We start from the raw sequence: 21,680 nt of genomic DNA, 5'->3' as shown, positions 1-21,680 counted from the left end.
CAGCTAATGCTTGGTGTGTTCCTGTGCTGCTCAGTCACAATATCTAGTGAACATTTGATCAAAGCAGTTCATGGCAGTAAAGCAGGCTCATAACAACTGCATATTTGTAGTATTTAAACATGGCATATATAGCCTCCAGTTGTTGCAAAAGGGATATTTGCACAGCCTACAGTAAACTCAAGGTGATGCATATATAATCTCCCCCAATAAGGTGAAAAAGGAAAGTGCATCAGCACTATTTCTGTTTAGAACAGCTCTTTTAGCACAGAATTAATTCTTGCCCTCCTCTGTAATACCTGTGCTTCAGTCTGAAAATTCTAACTGCGAACACAGAATAGAAAGCTTAAAATGTGCTGAAATACAGACCAAAGCTTTTAAGAGGAAAATCAAAGCAAGGACATTTCTATTTGCAGGCAGAAAGTGGCATAGAGTTTCTTGCTGATGATGTAGGCTCCCGTACATGCAGGGGATGGGTGAGTGGAACAACACAGAGTTTGCTTGCAGGAAGAAAAGCTGTGCTATTTTAACATCTCTAGAGCAACACCATTTCTGATGTGACAGAGCTCCACCAGGAAGAGAGACTGATTTTATCGAGGCACAAGGCAAATAAATACTCATTCAGCTCAGAGGACTTGAGGTTTAGTGTCTTAGAAATGCCTCTGAGGGGCAATCCCTACAGCAGGAATGTCCAAACTGGAGGTGTTGTATCTTGCTGTTTAACCAGCAAGTATCAGAACCTGACCACAACCTAAAGCAACTGTGTTTGACCAAATCGTGTTTTCTTATAAAGCAAACCCATCCAAGCAGACACACAGAAGGTAACTCTTATCTGTTAGAGACAGAGGGAACACAGGTACCCCTAGAGCTTGCATGGTTTTCCAATAGATATTTCCCTTAGCAAAGAGCAAGACATTTAAAACAAGTATCCAATGTGAATTCCCGGAGATAGATTATTATAAACGCCTCAGAACTGCATTTAAGTGTTTGGAAATACTTATCACCTGCTGTGGGCTGTTGCAGCAGCCCTCTTGTTAGAGGGTAGAAATGAGCTGAGACATAGACTTTTTGTTTATCACAGCATGAAAAGGGTCCTGGTTTATTCCTCTCTACAGCTCAGCCATCCTGACTCCAACTATTCACTGACTCTGGCTGCAGCAAGCTCCTGGTGTAGGTTTCCCCTGCAGCCTCTGACTGCTGGTTCTTTCCTGCTGAACTCTGACTGCAGGTATCAGCTTGCAGACTGACTGCAGGCTTTTACCCCGCTAGACTATGGCTGCAGGTTCCAACAACAGGCTCCAACTGCACACCCAGACTGACCTTACAGCAGGGATTCTCTCCTCTCAAGATCCTTCTTCTTCATGATCCTCCTCCCTGATGATCCCTTCACCAGCTAACCCACTCCCTTTGATCACACTCATCTTTACTGGATACAGCTGTGACTCTTCAGGGGCAAGGCTGAATGGGGTAATTAACACAGCTGTTACTCGTCAGGGCAAGGTCACCTGTAGTATCTTCTGCAGTGGGCATTGCTAGAACTGAAACAAATTTAAAGTGTATAAATGTATCTGTAGCAATGAGAATCATTAGGTATAATGATCCCAAGATAGAGGTAAAACAAATTTATAAGTTGAAATAATATCCTACCCTAGACATGGGAATACAGGGAGAAAATGAGTTCATAGATACAAATCTTTCTACAGACAATAAATTCTTCAAAGCTGGCTTTCTCTTTGAAACTATATGTCTCTGCATGAACCTCATGTTGCTTGTGACTGAACATTTGAAATAAAAAGCTGGTTCAGAAATAGTTACAAGGCTCTTACTGTATTTAAATAGAAGAAAAACGTAGGTAAGCTCATTCAAAATTACCAGGATGCTGAGAAAGAGTTGCAAGAGGAACATATTCCTCAATTCTTCTATATTTAAATAAAGTTTAACTGAGAAATTACAGGTACAGAAACCTCACTACAATCACCTTACAGTGGCATATTTTTCATGACTACCTGATTTACTACCTTTTTTTTTTAAGCACTAACATCATTAATGGAACATAAAGATTAGAGAGGTCTTGATGGCTTCCTAAGCAAGAGTCCTGTGCAACCCACTGAAACACTGAAAGCAGGAATTTTTTCCCAGTGAAGCCCACCAGAAGCAAAACAAGATTTAGAGAAGGATCTACTATGAATAAAGAAGAAAGGGCTAATGTTTGAGTCTCTTTCTCTCTTTTTTAAAAGAATTACTCAGAAATAATTCTAGACAAAAATATTGAGAATAGGAGTAATGACTTCCTGAGATAATACCTGGCACCTTGGGTCCTCAGATGGCAGAGAAGTTCAGATTCAGGACTGATAGCAGTAGCTACATTGTGTTTAGCAAAGAGAGTAGGAAACACAGCATGAAAACCTGAGGAAGATGCATGCATATTTTCTAAATAAAAAGGAGCACCTCCTTCACTCAAAGCAAGAAGAAAAAAATTTACACAGAATTATAGAAAATACATGCAGAAATATAAGCTCACAAAGACTACAGTGTGCAGTCAATTGGGAGACTAAAGGGGACAGTTACTGGATATTCACCCTGGGCTCAGTTATGTTGAAATGGTTTGATTGATGTAAAAGCCACTCCAGTTTCAAACAACTGATGAATTAGCAATTTTGTAAAGATTTCATTTGAGTGATTGGCTTGAAACCCTCGAGAAGGTATTCTCTTGAAGGCTGTATGTGGAAGATCATCCAAGTCAGAAAAGCGCTCAAAGGCTCAGGGTTCAAAGGTAATTTGATCAAAATATTGAATCATCAGGTGAAGGCACAATGAAACTTGCTTATTACAAAGAGGAGCTACAATAGATTACAAAAAGCAACTAACTTAACCATGGTAAGATTTTAAGAAAATAAATGCTTAGGGACTACACCAAAGAACAGGTCTTTGACCTGTCCTGAAAAACAGATGACTGTCACAGGCCCCCACAAAGAAGAGGACCAGAATACATCACATGCTGACTCCATTGTCATGCTCTCATCACACAGAAAACCTCAAAATCTCAGTAACATCTCTTACTGATGGTTCGAAGATCATTAGGACAACTGAATCATAGAAACAAGACCTTGATAAAAATCAAGCTATCCTGGATTTTTTATTTAAGTGAAGTGAGCCCCTTTTAGTTCATCCCTGCTACAGGCAAGAGAGAGGAAGGCACTTCCAGCAGAAGAGTCTAGCAGCAATCCTTGATTTCATCAAGTAACCACTGCCTTAGAAAATGCAGGTAGTAGACACAAGTGTTATTTTAAAACTAACTCTGTGATCACAACACAGCAAAATCAGTAAAGTGCCTGTGTTAAGTGAGGACAATGCCTTACCTAGGAGATAGGTTCAAAACTCTAAAAAAGAAAAAACAGAGACTGAATAACCTACCACTATGCGAGTCATGCCAAATTAGTGACAGCCCTGACACAGCAGTGGAGCCAGCAGCTCACATATCAAATTGAGATGAAAAATCACTGTGATGAATCAGATGGTGGGTAAAGACTCAGCACGGAGATAGAGCAGGACCTGGGCAATGGCACTGCCTGACATTCAGAGAGGGGAAGCCACAGGAGTTCAGATGAAGCAAAAGGCTAGAGACAGGTAGGAGCAGATTTGCTTTGTCTGCCATTATTCATCCCTCAGAAAAATAAAGAATGAGAGTTTCACCTTAAGAAATCCTAGCTACCAGAATAGTCTGCTAGGAGACAACTGTGCCTTAATACCGAACTTATGTTTTGGATCAACTTCATTTGAAGCCAAACCTGGAATGAGAATGGAGGATTCTGCAGGAATTGTAGCAAGTATCATAAGTTAAAACACAGGCTGGGGTGTCTCAAGTCTCTCAGTTTTTACCTGTCTGCATTTCCCTGCACAGGTTTCTGCATTTTGTTCTTAGACAGGATTCTAATCTGGAAACTTGTGTGTTTGGGTTCCTGCAGCTGGTCATGTTCTCTCATAAGTATAGCCAAGCAGTACTGAATATTTATTTTGAGAAGCATGACACGATCAACCCCTTTGGTCAAGGGCTCATCCAACCTCATGCTAAGTGTCCATAATTGCATAACTGTGTCAATTATCCCACAAGGAGCACTTTGAGCCCTGCTGCAGAAAGGCCAACGCTGCTCTTGTCTCACCATGACCTCACCTAGCCCGTGCCATCGTTAGCAGGGGCCAAAAGGGGACAAGAGGAAGCGCTGGTTCCCCACACCTGGGGAGTGACCAGCAAGGCAGGGGTTCACAGGCTCTTCCCAACAGACCCACTGAGCGGGCCTCCATCTGAACACACCCCAGCCCTTTCTTACAAAGACTGCCTTGTAATGTAATTTTCTAGAAGCTGAAACCCTTTTTAAAGTATAATCAATTTTCTTCAAGGCTCAGCATACACAGACTGAGCTATTCTTGTTATAATGCTTGTGCAAAGGGAAAGAGATGCAGCACTTCTTTGAGAGTGGTGATAGGCAAAGTGCAACAGAATTCCAGGTTATAATTCTCGGCATAACAGTATAGGACACTGTCAACCTGAAATCTGATTTAAGAAAAATCCAATTTAAAGCATTTCTAGGTGTTGTGCTTGACTGACTTCAAATGAACTCTTAAAAATCATTTTACAGTCATATTTTCCTCTTCTGAAGATGTTTTCCTGCTCTACTGAGTTAGTACACACACAGGAAAACAAAACAGTTTAGTTAAAAGGGTGCTGTTGTCAGTGAACAAAGCACATACATTTTAAGAAGCAGAAGCTGAATACCTTCTAATCTCTCAATTACATTTGTATCAGAAATTAACTACAATGTATTTCAGACAGAAGCCAATTTAACATTGTTTACCCAGCCTATTACTTATATTAATGTGCATATTAGCATATATGTAAGGTATGTATATACATATAAATACACACCCACTCTGAACTCCCATGGAAAAACAACACTATGAGGTGTGTGCTATATGCTCTTGGTGATATAACCTAAACTTTTGCTTAGTAATGGCAAAGTTCACAGCATTTCATTCTCATATTTAAAAATAAATTAATTAATTAATCAGGTAATCTTTCATATCCTTAAGCGGTCTTACTTGAGGTTTAACTTTCATAACTCAGTGAAATAAATAATGTGCTATAGGAATAAAGTCCTACATTTTCTCTCAATTTTGCTTGCCTGTGATAGTCTTCTATTAAAAAGTCTCAGTAGAAGCACTCTAATAAAGCAAAGTTATATGAATTTGGATTGAGGTCTTTATGAAGTATAAAATTATCTCTAAGAGAATTTTATCATTCTAAAGATAGTAAAAGTAAAATTATGGAAATACCTGAAATGCAGTAGATCAGTTATTTCCCATCCCCCTCTACCTTACTAACAAGTATAGGTAGTCAAGACCTTCTCTTTACAAAAGGTTTTGCCGTAAATGTTTCAATTTGATATTTCAAGTCTCTCTTATGCAAAGATGACTCCCATGAAATTAACTCCTTTCTGCTCACTGCCACCGTGACAACTCCGGTAATTGCTTTCGTGGGGTAAGCAATACTCAGAAAGCATGAATATTCCTTTGTGAAATTTAGCAATTACTAACTAGCAATGTAACTAACTGGGACCCTCGTGGCGCGTGTCCTCCAGCGCGGGACGGGCTGTGCCAGCCCCGCGGCCCTTGGGCAGCCCCGCGCCGCGGCACCCGCGCACGGAGCGCAGGCAGACGGCCTGTCCGCTGGGGAAAACATCTTCCCCTTTGCCCACGACTAGCAAGGAGGTCGGGCTGGTGCGGGGATCGTGGGGCACTCCAGCTCAGCGTCCACCAGAGCGCCTGGCTGTGGAGGTCATCTGCTGGCGTGGCTGCCCGCAGTCCCGAACCGCCCCGCAAACCAAACCTCGCGTACCACAACGGGCAAATGCCCTGACAGCCGCGTGAGAGGAGACGATGGACTCGGTAGCACACGCAACAGGTGACCTGATATACCCTCCGGATATAAAAAGCAACAATGTATTAAAAACACCTTTTCAAAATTGGAACTGTTTTAATACCTCCTAAAAGAAAAAAAAAGGTAATGCTACCTCCAATGTCTCTCCAAATACAGCAATGCTTGGATCATCTTAAAATTAAATATACCTTGATATTTGAACTGCTCAGGCTTCAGAGCCTCAGCCTCTGGCATTTCATAATACTTAGATAATAAACGAACAATCTTCTCTTATAAAAAAAAAAAAAAGAAAGAAAAAAAAGGGGATGGGGGTAGGAAGGAGAATACAGAGGAAATAGTAGCTGTGAAATGGAATCCACAGTTTCAGACACCAGGTCTCATTAATCTTGCTGATGAATAGGACCTTTATAAAAGGAGACCCCGCAGCCGAGAGAATTGAAAGGAAATAGTATGGAAAGTGAAGCAGCAGTTTCTTGTACAAGTTCTTATATGTTTTAAATTAAGTGGCTTTTGTGAAGGCTTGAGTCAGAAAAACAAATCCGAGTAATTCCTTCTTTACAAGAGAAATGCATGCGGGTGACACTGATGCTCCTTTTGCTGCAAGCCTTTTCTGGCAAAGAGATTAGATCAAGAATACAGCCAAAAAAGGAATGGAAATGCACTGTTCGGCGATTAGTTTATGACATTCTCCCCTATATATAGTGCCTATTTGGCAAACCTTCCTGCAGTTCTGTGTTTTTCATTGCAAGTGGCTTATATCAGTACTGACATCTTGCAGATGTTAGTAGCTTTGATTTTTTTCCCCCATGTTGCAAATGAGTTGGCATGGAAACAACTCTTTTCTGGCAACATGACATATGATTCAAGGCAAAATGCATTTAACACAGATGAATAGTTCAGGAATATGCTTATAACAAAAAGTCATCTTGAAAGCTGCTTTGCATTTGTTGGTGTTTATGACAACTGTTTCAAGACATTATCAAAAAAAAAATCAACTGTTTGAGACTAGGTACCAATGATTAATTTCTCACTGCTTGATGCTACATACTCTACTTCATCCTCAATATATTTGTTAATAACAAGAAGAGAACATTAAGAAAAGAAAAACATCCTGAGAGATGATTTTCCTGTTCTTTTAAATTACTTTTGTTGCGTTGATTTTTACATTTAGAGACAGTTGTGTAAGCCCCAAATTAACTCTGGATCTGCCGCTGACATTCAGAGTGTAGAGCTGCTTCCAGGGACTCATCAGACCATTTTTTGGAGGACCAGTACTAGTGGGAGCACAGCAGTGACTCAGCTTCACCGGCCCCAGGCAGTTCCCTTGCCTCTGAGCGCCAGGGCCACCCCCGTGCCCATAGTGACGCTGGTGGTCGGGGCAGCTCAGCAGGGGCAGGAGTGGGGAGTCGGCAGCTCATGGGGACATGAGCCTGGCCCCGCCGGGTTGCTCCCCGGCCACTGTCCCCACTGCAACTGAAGCAAGTTAGGAAGAAGTAGCAAGTTCCCTCCAAGCCTGTCCCTAACAGCTCCACACTGATCTTGAGCCTTGGTAAAGGTCTGATTATCCTTTTGATCTTCTAAAAGTATCTTTGTAGAAGAGGTGGGGGAAACTCTCCTTTTGAGAGCAGAACCTGTGCTTCACGTGGCCAGAGCCCAGGAAGGAAAGGCCAGGGGAGAGCGCAGGCCATCACCTGCAGACACCGCAGGCATCGCTTTCTACACTGAACAGAAAATCACAAGTCTCCAGCACAGCCACAAGCCTTCACAGAAACTTGCACAGGTGAGCTAAAGGCCGTGTGACATGCACAGGATAACCACGGGGTGCCATCAACTGTGCACTGAAATGCAGTTCTCAGTCAAAAAGTTATAGTCAGCGAACTATAAAAATAGCTATGAAGGGCAGTACAGTTCTCAATCAACAAAAATTGGGGTACTTCCTTGTAGTACATATACATCAAACAGATTGATTTTATTGGGGGAAGATAAAAGAGCAATCTTTAAATTGTAAGCAAGAGCGTTTCAAAGCAGGAGACAAAGAAGTGGAGCCTGCAGCAGGGAAGAAGAGCTCTTGCCCAGGAAACAAGGCACCAGAAACCTCAGCATCTGCAGAAAATGTTGGACATAGAAACAGACCTTCTAGTGTTTGTCCAAACCTAATCTGAGCTCCAAACCTTTTGAAATATTATTATTACTGGAGGAGTCTGACAAGAATTCACCTCTGTGATTTAGAGGAGTCTGAATTCAATAAAATTAGCATTTAAATGAACCCAATTAAGAAAAGCTTTAAACTGAGTATGCAAAAAGGGAGTACAGGCAACTTGTCTATTAGAAAGCTCTGAAGGGCTACTCCAGCACCAAAAGCAAAACCCTGTCACGTCACTATAACCAGGGCAGAAAACATCAGGCTCTGTGGGTGGAATGCACTACCTGATAGCATAGATAGGTGCTTTTTAATTCATCTTCACAAAAACAAACAAACAAAAAGTCTATCCTTATTTTTAAAAATTAAGATTAATTGGCAAAGGTGATATATAAGAAGACAGTGACTGCCGCCTGCACAATACTCATCTGGCTTGCCATTTCTGAGCATTCAGATTAGTTTGTAAAAGGTACAAGGTAAACATAAATGTCTGCCATGTAACAAATGTTTGTTGAAACATCGTTTATGTACTTGGCCTCCATAGTGTGGAATAGCCCAAGAATAAGAAATCTGAATAGACTCCATTTATTTTACTGGTATTTGAATGCAACTTTTCGTCTAATAAATGCATCTGTTTTGGGTGATAAATTGTCCACTAGAGGAAATTCAGGTGGGTATATTCTGTGTTTTGAATAAGCTGCCATTAACATGGTATTACATTTACTATTTTATCATTGTTTCTGCCTTCAGCTGAGCAGTACAGAAATAAAATGACAGAGTGAGCTTATAATCACAAGTATTTTAATTTATTAAATAAATGTCCTAATTGCTTGCCTGGGATCTATTTTTCTTCTTTCGCTTGACCCTATTGAGAGTTAATCAGTTTCTTGGTGCTAATTAGATGTCAGCATTAGTAGCCTGCTAATACATAAGAGATAATGACACCATCGTGCAAGACACGGTGTCCAACACATGACCCTGTTTCCTTAAATTATGCCCTAAGGATTCATCTGGAAGTCTAAAGGTTATGTAGTTTTACAGCAGCAGTTCCTTCTTCTGCTTGTGGATGGTGGTACAAGTTTGATGGGCAAGTGGATTTAGAATTAGACAGGAGATATATCTTACCAAGCAGGGTGAGGGTTTAACAGGAATGCTACTGGGTCTGTTCTTGTCCCACCTTGTAATTTTAGCATGCAGTATTTGCTCAGTATGAAAACAATCATACAAAGAAGGCTTAAATAACAATTCTGTATTTCACTTTTATAGACTAACAAATGGCTGGCAGGTAATTAAGACATATATCTTCCCTTTACAACTCCTTAATCCAACCTGTACACTCCAGTATGCTGAGGGAGCAGCAGAGAGCATTTTGTGCAAACATATCTTTGTCTGCAGCTCCAGGACATGCCAGCAAAGCAAGGTTTCACAGGGGTTTTTGCATCAGCCTGCCTGTGCCAGGAAGCTGCAAAAGATGCACGGCTGGGGAAGGGAGGCTCTTCACATGCAGATAAAAGTTTAAACTCGTGACAGAGTTTATCACAGCACTGCTTAGCTGGAAGGGAATTCCTCATTTACAGCCTTATACAATCATCCAGCTCTTGGGGCAGAGGCTGGTGCATCTCCAGTTTCACCGGCTGCTCCCCTCAGCTTTCCCCATGATCCACATCCTCTCCCAGGTAGGTAGAATTAACTTGGAGCTGCAACAAGGCCACGTGCATAAGACATGCACTCAACACCAGCACAGAAAGCGTTTCCCAAGTGCAATGGAAGCGTCTTTCAGGAGTGCCTGGGATGAAGACTTCATCAAGAGCATTCAAGAGCAAGGAAACAGCACCTGCGAGGGCGGAGTGAGGGAGCACAGAGACCACCCCAGCAGTGCCCCAGCGCAGCTGCTCAGGAGATGGCAGGAGATCCATGGCTGAGCCTCTCCCCACACACGGGCGGTGTGAGCAGGGCAGAGGCTCAGCCTTCAGAACAGAGGGACAGGTCACAGGCTGGGTCCAGCTCACATAGCTTTTTGTCAGGAGGAAAAAAAAAAAAGAAAAACGCTCAACAACTGTGTTTTATGGAGAACATAATCCCGGTTGCAGTCAGTGCCAAAGGCCCAGAACAAGGCCTGCAGCATAACCAGGCTTTCTGTAAAAGTTCCTGTCAGAATTTTGGAGAGCTGTTTTTTTTCAGGTCTTCACCTCCACAAAGCCATACTTGGAGCTTGGATCTGAGTCCAAGGCAGCAAACCCCTGACAGGAAAAGCCCGCTGTCCTCTGAAACCTTCCCCATTGTTCAACAACGTCATACGTTATTTAAACAGGCTCCTCTGTCTCTGGAAGTAGACTGAGGGTGAGCAATAGCTGTTGTAGTAAAACATCTACAAATCATACTCTCTTCTGGGACAGGGCTCCACAGCCCGCCCACCCAGGGCATTCAGCATCATGCAGGAAAGCAACTGATTTTAATCCAGTCCCGTGGGTCAGAGGAAAAGATTACCTCATCCAGCAGGATATCCTTTCAGATAGAGACTAGGACCTCGAACGTTTCTGATATAAATTCAGTGAATAAGCCAGCAATAATACCTGCCAGTACAGACCTGTTAATCAGAACTGAAGTTTAGAAAGAAAGTTTCTGGATCAATATGAGTTCTTGAAGTGTTAAGCACTTACATGAACGTTACCTGTCACCTGGCAGATTCACGATGGCAAAAACCTTTCTGTGAAGAGTTGACCTTAAATGTAAATACATGTAGGGCAGGAAGCAGAGTCAGGGAGAGGCAATGAAATTGCAATCTTTTCACGATGCTTGCGCTCAAAACACCATGACCAGCACTGCACCTGAAAGTCACTAAATGCATTTTCTGTTTGATATTTTTAAGTGCTGTTGTGCCTGGGAGGTGTTAATGGCTCATCCATTAGTTGTGACCCAGACTTCACAACTTCACCCTGGCTTCATTAGAGCAATTGTGGGGGTTAATGCACTCTACTTTTATCTGGCAGTTAAACCTCGGTGGTTCATTTGTATCAAAGCTGCCGTGCAAAGGAAAGGTCTTCTTTGAAGGCCCATGGACCTACAGAGGAGTCTTTGAACTAGGGACAATTCCCGAGGGGAAGGCTGGACTAAGAAGGGAAGCCTTGTTTGGTGTGCAGACATCAACAGAAACTCCAGAAATTCACAGCACCTAGCAGCAATCACAGCTGGGAGGAGAGAAATGGTGCCTTACCAAGCTTCTGCAAGAGGCCTTCTGAAAAGTTTTATTTGTCTGTGTTTCGCTAGCAAATAGCTAAAATGTTGTGCCCCTACCTTGGAGGAGAAGGTCAAGTGTCAGCCTCAGTGCAGAAGGCTGTAAGAACTGTGGAAATCACAGACTGAAATAACTGCAGCTCCAGGCACTGTGCAGCAGGCAGCTCTCCACACTCAGAGTTAATGGCATAGAAACACAGGACCGGCCAACACATCCACCAGCACACTGGTAACTTTGGGAGAGACTCCCTGCACCAGTTCCTACTGCCCAGGTGAAAGTACTCTACAAATCACTGTTGCAGCAGCCTTCTTTTTAGAGAGTAGAAATGAGCTGAGACGCAGACTTCTTCATCACAGCATGAAAAGGGTCCTGGTTTATTCCTCTCTACAGCTCAGCCATCCTGACTCCAACTATTCACTGACTCTGGCTGCAGCAAACTCCTGCAGTAGGTTTCCCCTGCAGGTATCAGCTTGCAGACTGACTGCAGGCTTTTACCCCGCTAGACTATGGCTACAGGTTCCAACAACAGGCTCCAACTGCACACCCAGACTCACCTTACAGCAGGAATTCTCTCCTCTCAGGATCCTTCTTCTTCATGATCCTCCTCCATGATGATCCCTTCACCAGCTAACCCACTCCCTTTGATCACACTCATCTTTACTGGATACAGCTGTGACTCTTCAGGGGGAAGGCTGAATGGGATAATTAACACAGCTGTTACTTATCAGGCAGGAGATCACCTATATTCCCTTCTACAAATCACAGCATGGTCCTTGGGGAGCAGAATCCTGAGTTTATCTACCTCATGAGGCCAAATACCACAAAACAGGAGGGAAAGAAAAGGAATTAGGTGTCCTGGCTCATTTGTGGACATCCAGGGGGTCTGTGTCTACACACACACACACACACACACAAAAAAAAAAACCAAAAAAAAACCAAAACAAAAAAACACACACACACAAAAAAAACCCACCACCACAACAAAACACAGCAACAAACCCTCTGTGTTACTAGGAGAGAAAAATAGTGTTGTTTATTACAGGCATTAAGCACAACTAATGCAGTAGTTACCACTTAAAACATACCCAGGTCTTGCCATCGAATTCTACAGCTATTTTCATGGGGCACTACAACAACAGAAGAGAGTGGGAAGCAGTAATCCAGCCCTTCAGAATGCATCTGGATCCCCAGCACCTCCTAAGTGTAGACAGATATGGGCACAAATCCCAGACCCAAAGGAAGAAAAATGTAAGAGAGAAAAATAAGGAAGATGATAGTGGGGTTTTTTAAACTCTGAACATATGAAGACATGTTCCCTCAAACTGGATTTGCAGTAGCTCCTGGAGAAACACATGTGAAATTCATCATGTGACGGAAATCACTTTTATGAAAAAAAATTGCTTTCCTGAACACACTGTCCCCCCTCAGGCAACACTGAGAGTTCTTGCATTTAAAGAAAACAGTGTTATGATACTCCAGAGTCCAAAAGCAAGTTCAGCAATTAAAGAAGTTGCAGCAGTTGCAGCACAAAGGAATAAGAGGAGAAGGCAGAAGTGGAGGTGACGCTGTTCTGCCTTGTGGCATATCCCTGCTGGCAGCAGAGGCAAGGGCTGTCTCCTGAGCAGCACCCAGAGGTGCCTGACCACCCATCAAGCCCCACTGAGGGCAGTGGGCTCTGTCCTTGTGAGGCAGATAGTAGGGACACCCATGGGGGTGGCTCACTGGAGGAGCAAACAGTGCAACACATCCCCCATCACAGGACCAGGGACACATCTCCACCCAGGGACAAGCACACGGCCACAACACTCTGGGCTGTCAAGGGGTCAGTCCTGGATCTCCTCTCACTTCATTCTTACCATGTGAGCAACTGTCAAGAGACCTGGATATAACCATATCAAGCTTTACTACTTATGTATACAAGGGACCGATTTACACATTGCAGCAGTGTAAATATTTGTACAACTTACAGAACAATTTAAAGACTTTAATTCCACTTATAAGAATAAAGCTGGGAGGACAAGAGTTAGATCATGACTTAAAGCTGAATATCCCTCCAGAAAGACAGACAATAAAAAAAAAAGCCCACCCACTGTCATCTAGTAGATGACATTACAGTTCATTAAGTAAACACTATCAACAGTTTTGGGGATTTAGTGAAAGGCTACTCACCAAAAGGACCTTCATTTGTGGTAACTCAGGGTTCCTTACTCAGGGGAGATTTCCTTGAGCCTGGGAGTCCTGGTCCAACTCCAAACAGCTTCCTGGGTGCTTTCATCAGGCACATGCTGCTCCGCTACACCTGGCAAGGGACTCTCTGTAGCACAGTGAGGGAGGGTGTGTGAAACCTAAACCTGTACATACTTCGGGACAAAGTTTATAACTGCACATGGAAACTTGCTGTTTGATATTGCTAGCAAGACGCCCAAAATGCAGTATTACCTCTGAGTGCATCACAGTATTCAGGACCATGTGCAGCTCTGCTATGAATTATTCTCTGTAAATATCTACTATATTTAACCAAAAGGAGAACCTGAAATAAAAAGAGGCAATATTTGCCAAAAGCCATAGGAAAAATGGAACCAAAATTATTTAAAAAAAAAAAGAAAAAAGCCTAGAGTCAAATAATAATAGATCACTAATTAGCAAGCTCTTGTTCTTGTTTACTGAATAGGTGATAAGTTAACCAATATATGCCTGACCTTTTAAAGTCATATCTCTAGCCAGGAAAGTCATGGCTATTAACTGCTACCAGGGTGCCATGGGATTCGTGTTCAGAGACTTCTTTTTCACTTTGTTGTTTTAGCCTCTCATCTTTTACTGACATTACACACCACTCATCACTATCAGTGTCAGAAGCTATAACAGCATCTGTTGCAGTGGCAGCTTCTGCTGGATGAAGTCTCCCCCTTTACCGTAAAGAATGTCAATCATTTCTCATTCTCAGCATTCAGACTTGCTCATCAGTTAGTAACAACACTTTCAGCTACATCAAACATGATTTTTGAATAAATACTGGACTGAGATCATTGGAAATGATTGACAGCTTAGAAATCACATTTTTTCAGAAACCAGTAAGGAAAGGAAAAAACCCTATCCTTTCCTGTTTCTAAGGTTTCACTGTCATTTGAAACACCTTCTACCTGAAGGGGCATGGGACAAAAAGCTAGATTTGTGACATGTGAAGCCCTTACAGGAGGCTTTCTTTAGGATACTTCACAGAGTCCCCATCTCCTTTCTGCTGGTAACCTCACCAAAAAGGAAGGGGAAGTAACAGAAGTTAATTAAGGAAGATTGAGATAGCTTAACTATCAGACTGGGTGCCTAAGTACCAAGTTAAGTTTTCCCTCTGTAATAGCTGATATTCATTATTCTTAGCATAACTACCCCCTTACAATCTTTCTGTGGAGTGTTCCCTGCAGCATCAGTCCAAGAGGTGCCTGAGCAAGCACAGGACCCTGCCCTGGCCTGCCCTTCCTTGGCTGCTGAGGAGTGACAAGCAGGGACCCAAGGGTTAGAAGCTGCATGCATAAAATGTTATTTCTAAAACCAAACCAAGTGGAACAGATCAATACGGATGCAAGAGAACAAGAATCTGTAGAAGAGAAAAATGGTGGAAAACCCATTTCCAGGGAGATAAAACTTGCCTCTGTGGGAAGGTGCCCAGTATTTCACACGAGATGCAGGTGTTGTGCTCTGTCTTGCAGGTTTGCCTACTGCTCCCATGCCATCATGTTTCCCTGGAATAAGGGCACCTTTTGGGACTGCTGCCCCCCCAGCCCTTGGGAATGTAAGCACAGTTCAGTTGCACCAGGGCTCGCTCTTGCTCAGAGCCAGGGCCCAGCTGTGGTGCTGGGGCTTTATCTCAGGAGAGGCTATGAATGTATCAATCACAGCTAAAAAAAGAAAAAAAAAAAAAAATTCAAACAATTGAACAAGGAGGAAAGCAAAATATCTGCATTTCTCTGCCTCTTGTGTCTGAACTTTTCACTCAAAAGCTTAGCATTGCTTTACCAGGTTTTCCTTCAACTTTATCGGCTGTCAAGAGCTGTTGACTCACAAGCAAGCCTGAAGAAAGACACACTTTCCTAAAGTTAAATGCAGAGGCTTCATACACTCTCTTTTGCTCCAATATGGATTAATGAGGCACTTCCTCAGCAGCTGCCTTTTCCTTCCATTGATTAGCAGCCCTTTGTGCCATCCTGAAGCATATGCTGACGCCACCTCGCACCCTGGCAAGGAGGGTCCTGCTCACGGCTCAGCGCCAGCCCAGCGAGGGGAGGAGCAGTTCCAAGGAGCCTGCAGGAGCTGGGGCTTTCAGGACAAGGCTTTTGGCTTGGTGTCATTCATTCCCATCAATGAGCAGGACCCAAGTACCCAGTTCAGGCCAAGAAGCACTCAGCCCGACATCCACAGCCCCAGTGCCAGCAGGCTTCAATTCCACCTCAAGTACAGAAGCTGCATTTTAGAAGTTGCCTCTGCCACACCTTAGCACTAGGGCAGCAAAATGGATAAAAGAACATTTTTGCATGTTCTTAAAAGAAATGTACTTTACAATAATTTTTCCTGTAATAACAAATTTTTGAAAACGTCCTGTGCTGTGCTCAATGCTTCTTTTCCTTTTTTAGTACTGAGCTTATAAAACCTGCCTTTTTTTTTTTCTTCTTCTTTTTTCATTGTAATGAAGTATAGGCCTCTTTCAAAATAGAGAGGGCTAGAAATCTCCAGAAACAATTTCTTCCATCACCTCCCTCAAGCAAGGCTTCTCTCTGATTCCTTCACAGACCAGAGGACTATGGCTTACCAGAGCAGAATTGTCTTCACAGGAAATCAGAGCCTCCCCAACTTCTCCTGCATTCCTTATGCTTCAAAACACAGAGCAGAGATTTACCCCAGGTTTTTAGACTGGCCTAGATGGCAATGTTTTGGAATGTTTTTAATGGGAAAGAAGTGGAGCCTTCTCACAGAGAAACTTCTCTATCGCAGTATTGCAGCAGAAGCTTTTGGGAATAAAACCAATGACCCTTTTTTTTTTTTTTTTTTTTTTTCCCCTACAATAAGAAGAATGTTTTACGTTTCATTTGCTGAGTACACATAGCTAACTATAGTACCTGCACAGCTAAAAAGTATCAATATCAGCCCTTAACACAAGTACTTCCTCTCTCTCTGGGCAGGTACAGCTGCTCCTTTCCAACTCTCTCAGCTCAGGAGTACCTGGCCGAATTACAAAATTGTGTCTTCAAAAAAGTAACCAAACACTTTCCTTGACCTTTTTCACCACCAGAGACTTTATCACCTTCACCTCCCGAAATAACAGCATGGGGGGAAGAGGAGGAAGAGGGAGAAGAAGGGCTGGGGCAGGAGTTCATTATCTCACATGCTCCACTTCTGCATAATCTTTTGCTCTTCCTACACAGATGGTTTCTGGAAACTATCTCCTCCCCGTTTCACCTTCCTTTTAACAGAGGTGCTAAACTATCTTATTAAGAGTCTGATCACATCTATTGTGATCGCATCTATTGTACCCTTCTCCAGCCAGGGTAAACTTTATTTCTCCTCCCCTGCTTCCGAAAGCCCTTGGGAGGTCTAAGGTCTGGAGTGAGCTGAAGAGAGGGATAGGAGGAAAGCCTTATTTAAAGTTCTCCTCTACTGCTTTACTAAAGTCAGAGTTGACACAATAGGAAGAACTTCAATCCATAAAATGGAGCAAAAGAGCTCCATGTCAAAGCCAACAGATACCATGCAACCTACTGCTACTTCTTGTCGTTCCAGGGAAAAATCAAGTGAGGAAAAGCCCCAAGCAACCCCAGACTGAATTTGAAGTCAATGCAAGACTGGATTTTACTGATAGGTGGATTCAGTGTGTGTTTTGGGTTTTCAGAGCAAAAGGTCTCCATTTTAAAATGCTTCTGCTTTTTAGTGACAACTCAATACCCTGTAAAGGGCTCTGCATGCCAGATGTAGGGTGGGCTGTAATCTGTGAAATTCATTAAAGTGGATGGAAATTCCAAATAGGTACTTTTTAGTTGTGGGTTGAAAGGAGAATTTGGACACCAGGACTTGTCTTTGGGGCTATCACCCAAACCCAGAGCGCTTGGACTTTTGCATTAGTTACCTATTGACCTTTACTGAGCTCTCAAAACTACAAATGCGAATGCTCAGTTTCTCTTATAGAAGTTACCAAGGAGCAAACTAACCCTCCACAAAATTCACCCAGTCCCACAACTGCAGCTTGTCATGGTTTGTTTGCCTGCATAATGCTCAGTGTTTTCAGCTGAGCCTACGACCGAATGTGCAGAAGTGATGAACATCCCTGTTTCTTGAAGTTTAGCACTGTAATTTTGAAAATCACTGCATATAGAAGTGCTGCTTATAGAGTCTTAATTACAAGATTGGGGCTGATACAGTCAAGGCTGGCAGAGAGCAACTGTTGTTATCAGTACCTGTGATTTGTTGAATCTCTCAACTAAGCAATTTTGAGAGATGTGAAAAGTGGCATTGCTTGAAAAAAGTGGTATAGAAAATGATGAAAATACTCAAATGTGAGATAATCTTAAGATAAAAATAGAAAGCAAACTACAAACCTCTGTAGAATGACAGTATATTTTATGAACAAAGAAAAGCATGGGATACTCAATTCTGGGTTGTCTTTTTTTTCCTTCTTCTTCGTTGGTTATTTAGGTTTGGTTTTTTTTAACTTTCTGCATACCAATACATCACTTTGCACTTCCAAATTCAGAATTCTGAGATAAAACCTCCACAAATGGAATTGAAGTTTTATTTCATGAAGGTTTTCCTTTTTCTGTTTTCTATTTATGTTTTACCAATATTGTAAAGTATAAAATAAGTCTTTTAGGATAGATTAAACTGCCACCAGAAAAACATTTTCAAAGCAAAAAATAAAATTGGCAAAATTAGTCATTTTCAGTGAAACGGCTTTCCAGGTCAAAGATTACTTGCTGAAGAAACACTAGCTGAAGATGCAGCATTATAAATGGTCTTCTCTCAGCCACTTGTACCAGTGGTCAAATAATTCACTTCTTAGTGAGAAATATGATGGTCTATTAACAGAAAGAAAGATTAAGTGCACATTAATCAAACATTTCAGAGACGTATAAACATGCATATAGCATCTAGGAATATCCCATTACCCTATTTCAGAAGATATATGTAATCAATATTTCAAATATCTCTAGTTAGTTTCATATCATTGACTTTTAAGTATTCTCCCCCCTCCTTTGTAAAATTGGCAGAGCTTTCAAAGGCAGCATCAATAATTTTCTGAAGTGCTGCTTGACCAAAATAAGTGTTTAAGCTGGGCTTTCTGCGCTGTTCAAGCAAACCAGGCTGAAGACAAGCCCAACGTGATCTCCTACAAACAGGCAGAAACAAGAAATTAACTAACTACTGTTATTAAAGCTCTTTCGGTAGAGCATTGACTTGAAATAGCATTAATTCCTCTCCTTTATCTGGCTGAGGAGAGATTCTAAAACATCCCATATTCTAACTGTTAAAAACACATTAAGATATATTGGTGGAGACCAGTCTGTTAGAGGCAAAATTTGATGTTTGTACTGTGGCATTTGCAAATATCAGTTGTTTCACTACTGGTTGCATCAAGTAAATATGTTTTGATTTGATAGCTTCTTGTTTCCAAAAAGAGCTCTAGGGAAAGGGAGAGTCCTTTAGCCCATGGCAACATTTACCTGGTACTCTCTGCTGATGGCCCCTCTTATTATTCCATGCTTCTTGCAGGAGAAGGACTGATTTAAAATAGATTACTTCCTCATCTCTGGACATCAATTAATACAACCCCAGTACTCTCTGAGCTCCAGGAGGATGCATTACATTCTTTTCATAAAAACCATAGCCTGAAACTCAATTATTTTTGTTGGGTGTTGGGTTTCTTTTTTGTTGTTGTTTGTTTGTTTGTTTTGGGTTTTTGGGGGGTTTTTTGGGGGTTTTGGTTTTTTTTTTTTTAAACTCACAAGAAATGGTGATTGTTTTAAGAAGGGCAGAGTATGTAGGGAAAAACAGCTGCCTCCAAAACCAATACCCTCAAACCATATCTGATAGCCAGCAGTTGGAAATTTAAAGCAAATCTCACAGTGTGGAATTGTCTCACAAGAGTAAGAGGCTGTTACTTAGTTGTTTATTTGTAAATATGGAGTCAGGGTTTTCACAGTCATGAAAAAAAGCCTGTGAAGAAATCCAGATGCTCTTTCATGTTGTACTCTAAAAAGCCTGGAGTATGCAGCATTCCTTTCATTAGTTCTGTACATTCCTTCAGGCTCACACAACTTGCACTTCAACACCTTTAATACGGTGGCTCTGTGTCGAGGAGCACATTTCTGAGTTCAGCCTGGGAAATGTTTCTAGGCATTTGTATTGGGCTTATTCATAGAAGGATGGCCGGGAGTTTGCTTCACCCAGCCATGGGAGATTTGGCTCCATGCAGCCGAAGAAAGGACACAGCAATGAGTCACCTAATTGCCTTGAAGCAAATGTAGATTCCTCCTGACAGCACTTAGATGTTTAAGCTCAAGAGTTTACCAACGGGCAGCTTGTGTTTACACAAAAATAGAAAAATAGAGAGGCAGCTACTTTAGAGGTGGTGAAAATCTTGTAGGTCTCACTGAGAAAGCAGCATGAGCTCTGCGACCCTCCTGTACTTTCTGGGAATGACAGGACCTTTTGCTGGTGTGGGCTCCCCAAAACAGGCAGGAGAATCTTCCATAGGGCGGGCAGGCTTTGAAATATGCCAGAGCAAAGGGGAGAGTGCTTTTTTCCTGTGTATTTTCAGGGTCTTAAAGCACTATGCAATGTGAGGACAGCTGCACAGGGAGCCCAGGACAGAGAAAAGGACGCTTTCTGGAAAGTCTTCCTGAAGAAACAGACAGGGCTTCTATTAGGATTGATGTATGTGTAGATGCTTGTGTGACAGACTTTGGATCTAGATGAAAAACAGCTTGAGAATCAGGCAATTCAATTATTTCTCTTATATGCCCTCAGTAACAAAAAGACCTGAATGAGGGACAGGACGTCACTCTAGAGTGAAAACCATGCAGAAGTTCTAAAAGACTATGAAAATAGCCTAGAGCTGCCATGATCCATTACAGCAGAGCTGAAGAGATTTTCGTTCTTGGACTTTGAGTCAAGGAACACACTCATCAGGCAGGAAGGGTTCAGCCAAGAATGGTGTTTTAATAAGCACTATAAAAGCTAAATCAAAAGCATGAAACATGAACATAATATTTGCACTTGAACGGAGACATCCCCACTTATTGAACCAGCTCCTTTTGCAGTGTTTTCTCCATTCCCAGAGAGCCCATCTGCACTTCCCTCGTTGGGCTCTCCCAGGGGAACACGGAGCTGTCAGCACAGCTTCTCTGGCACGGCAGCCAAGGCTGCACGGCCACCAGGGCCGGCCACGGGCCCACCCTGCTCAGGGCTGTGTCACCGAGCTGCAGCGGCCCCCTGACACACGGTGTGGCACATGCTGCCGATGCTCAATACACCCAGACAGGCACCCACCTGCCCTGCTTAGAGTTACACCCTGGGCATCTCTTCCTCTGCAGATCCACGAGTTTTCTGAGAAGAAACAAAGGTGAGTTGCACAATCAAGGTTTCCATCTGCACACTGCTTTCCAAAATCCAGATTCCCTCCTCCCACACCCATTGAGTGGTCACGTGTGTGCACACAAAGCAAAGGAAAACTCTTGTCCATGGACACTTGTGCCACCATGTAAAAGTTAGCTGGGTGATATGTACAGTCAGTATAAGTGTTGTGGCTGTTGGGCTGGTGTTCCAAAGAATGCCAATCTGACTTGTGTGAAACAGGTAACCTTTTGGGGTTAAAGGAGTTTTTTGGCCCTTGCAGGTGCAGTCAGTTAATGGATGCTGCACTTTGCCCGTGCATGATCGTTACTGCTCACATTAGCTCTGAAAGGGCCAATAAACAAGGAAGAATAATCTGAGACTTTCCAGTTGCTAAGGCAATGAATTAATCAGCATGTATGTGTTCAGCAGATTCACATGATTCTGCCAAGGCCTACAGCTTTAGGTCTCCTGCTATATTTTTGCCAGCATGAGAGAAGGGAGCAGAGGAATTGGCAGTGAATGAAGTGTCAATGGTTAGGGCTGTAATAAAAATTTTGGAAGGAGAAAGCAGCACCTACCACTACACATTCATATATTATGTGATGTTATAGCATGCCAACAAAATGAGGCTCTTTGCCACCACTCTGTGCAACAGCTTCATTTAGCCTAATTATTGGGTATAAAATCCCCTTGTCCAGTAAGAACTGATTTCTCCTCCCAGAGTTGTGAATCCAAGCTGAACCATATTCAGCACATTTGATCATATTTACAGACCC

The 21,680-nt window shown here is 42.4% G+C and overlaps 1 long non-coding RNA gene across 1 annotated transcript; it reads right to left on the bottom strand.

The window, feature by feature from the left end:
• Positions 1–8,598: 8,598 nt before the first annotated feature.
• LOC120756631 (uncharacterized) lies at positions 8,599–11,965 on the bottom strand. The gene is made up of 3 exons (XR_005702187.1): positions 11,862–11,965; positions 10,744–10,794; positions 8,599–10,659 (listed from the first exon to the last, which is right to left on the bottom strand). It is a non-coding gene; the product is annotated as an uncharacterized LOC120756631 (long non-coding RNA).
• Positions 11,966–21,680: the final 9,715 nt, after the last annotated feature.

Source organism: Hirundo rustica, chromosome 9 (assembly GCF_015227805.2).
Source record: "Hirundo rustica isolate bHirRus1 chromosome 9, bHirRus1.pri.v3, whole genome shotgun sequence".
Lineage (NCBI taxonomy): Eukaryota > Metazoa > Chordata > Aves > Passeriformes > Hirundinidae > Hirundo > Hirundo rustica.
This window is presented reverse-complemented; position numbering and strand designations above follow the sequence as displayed.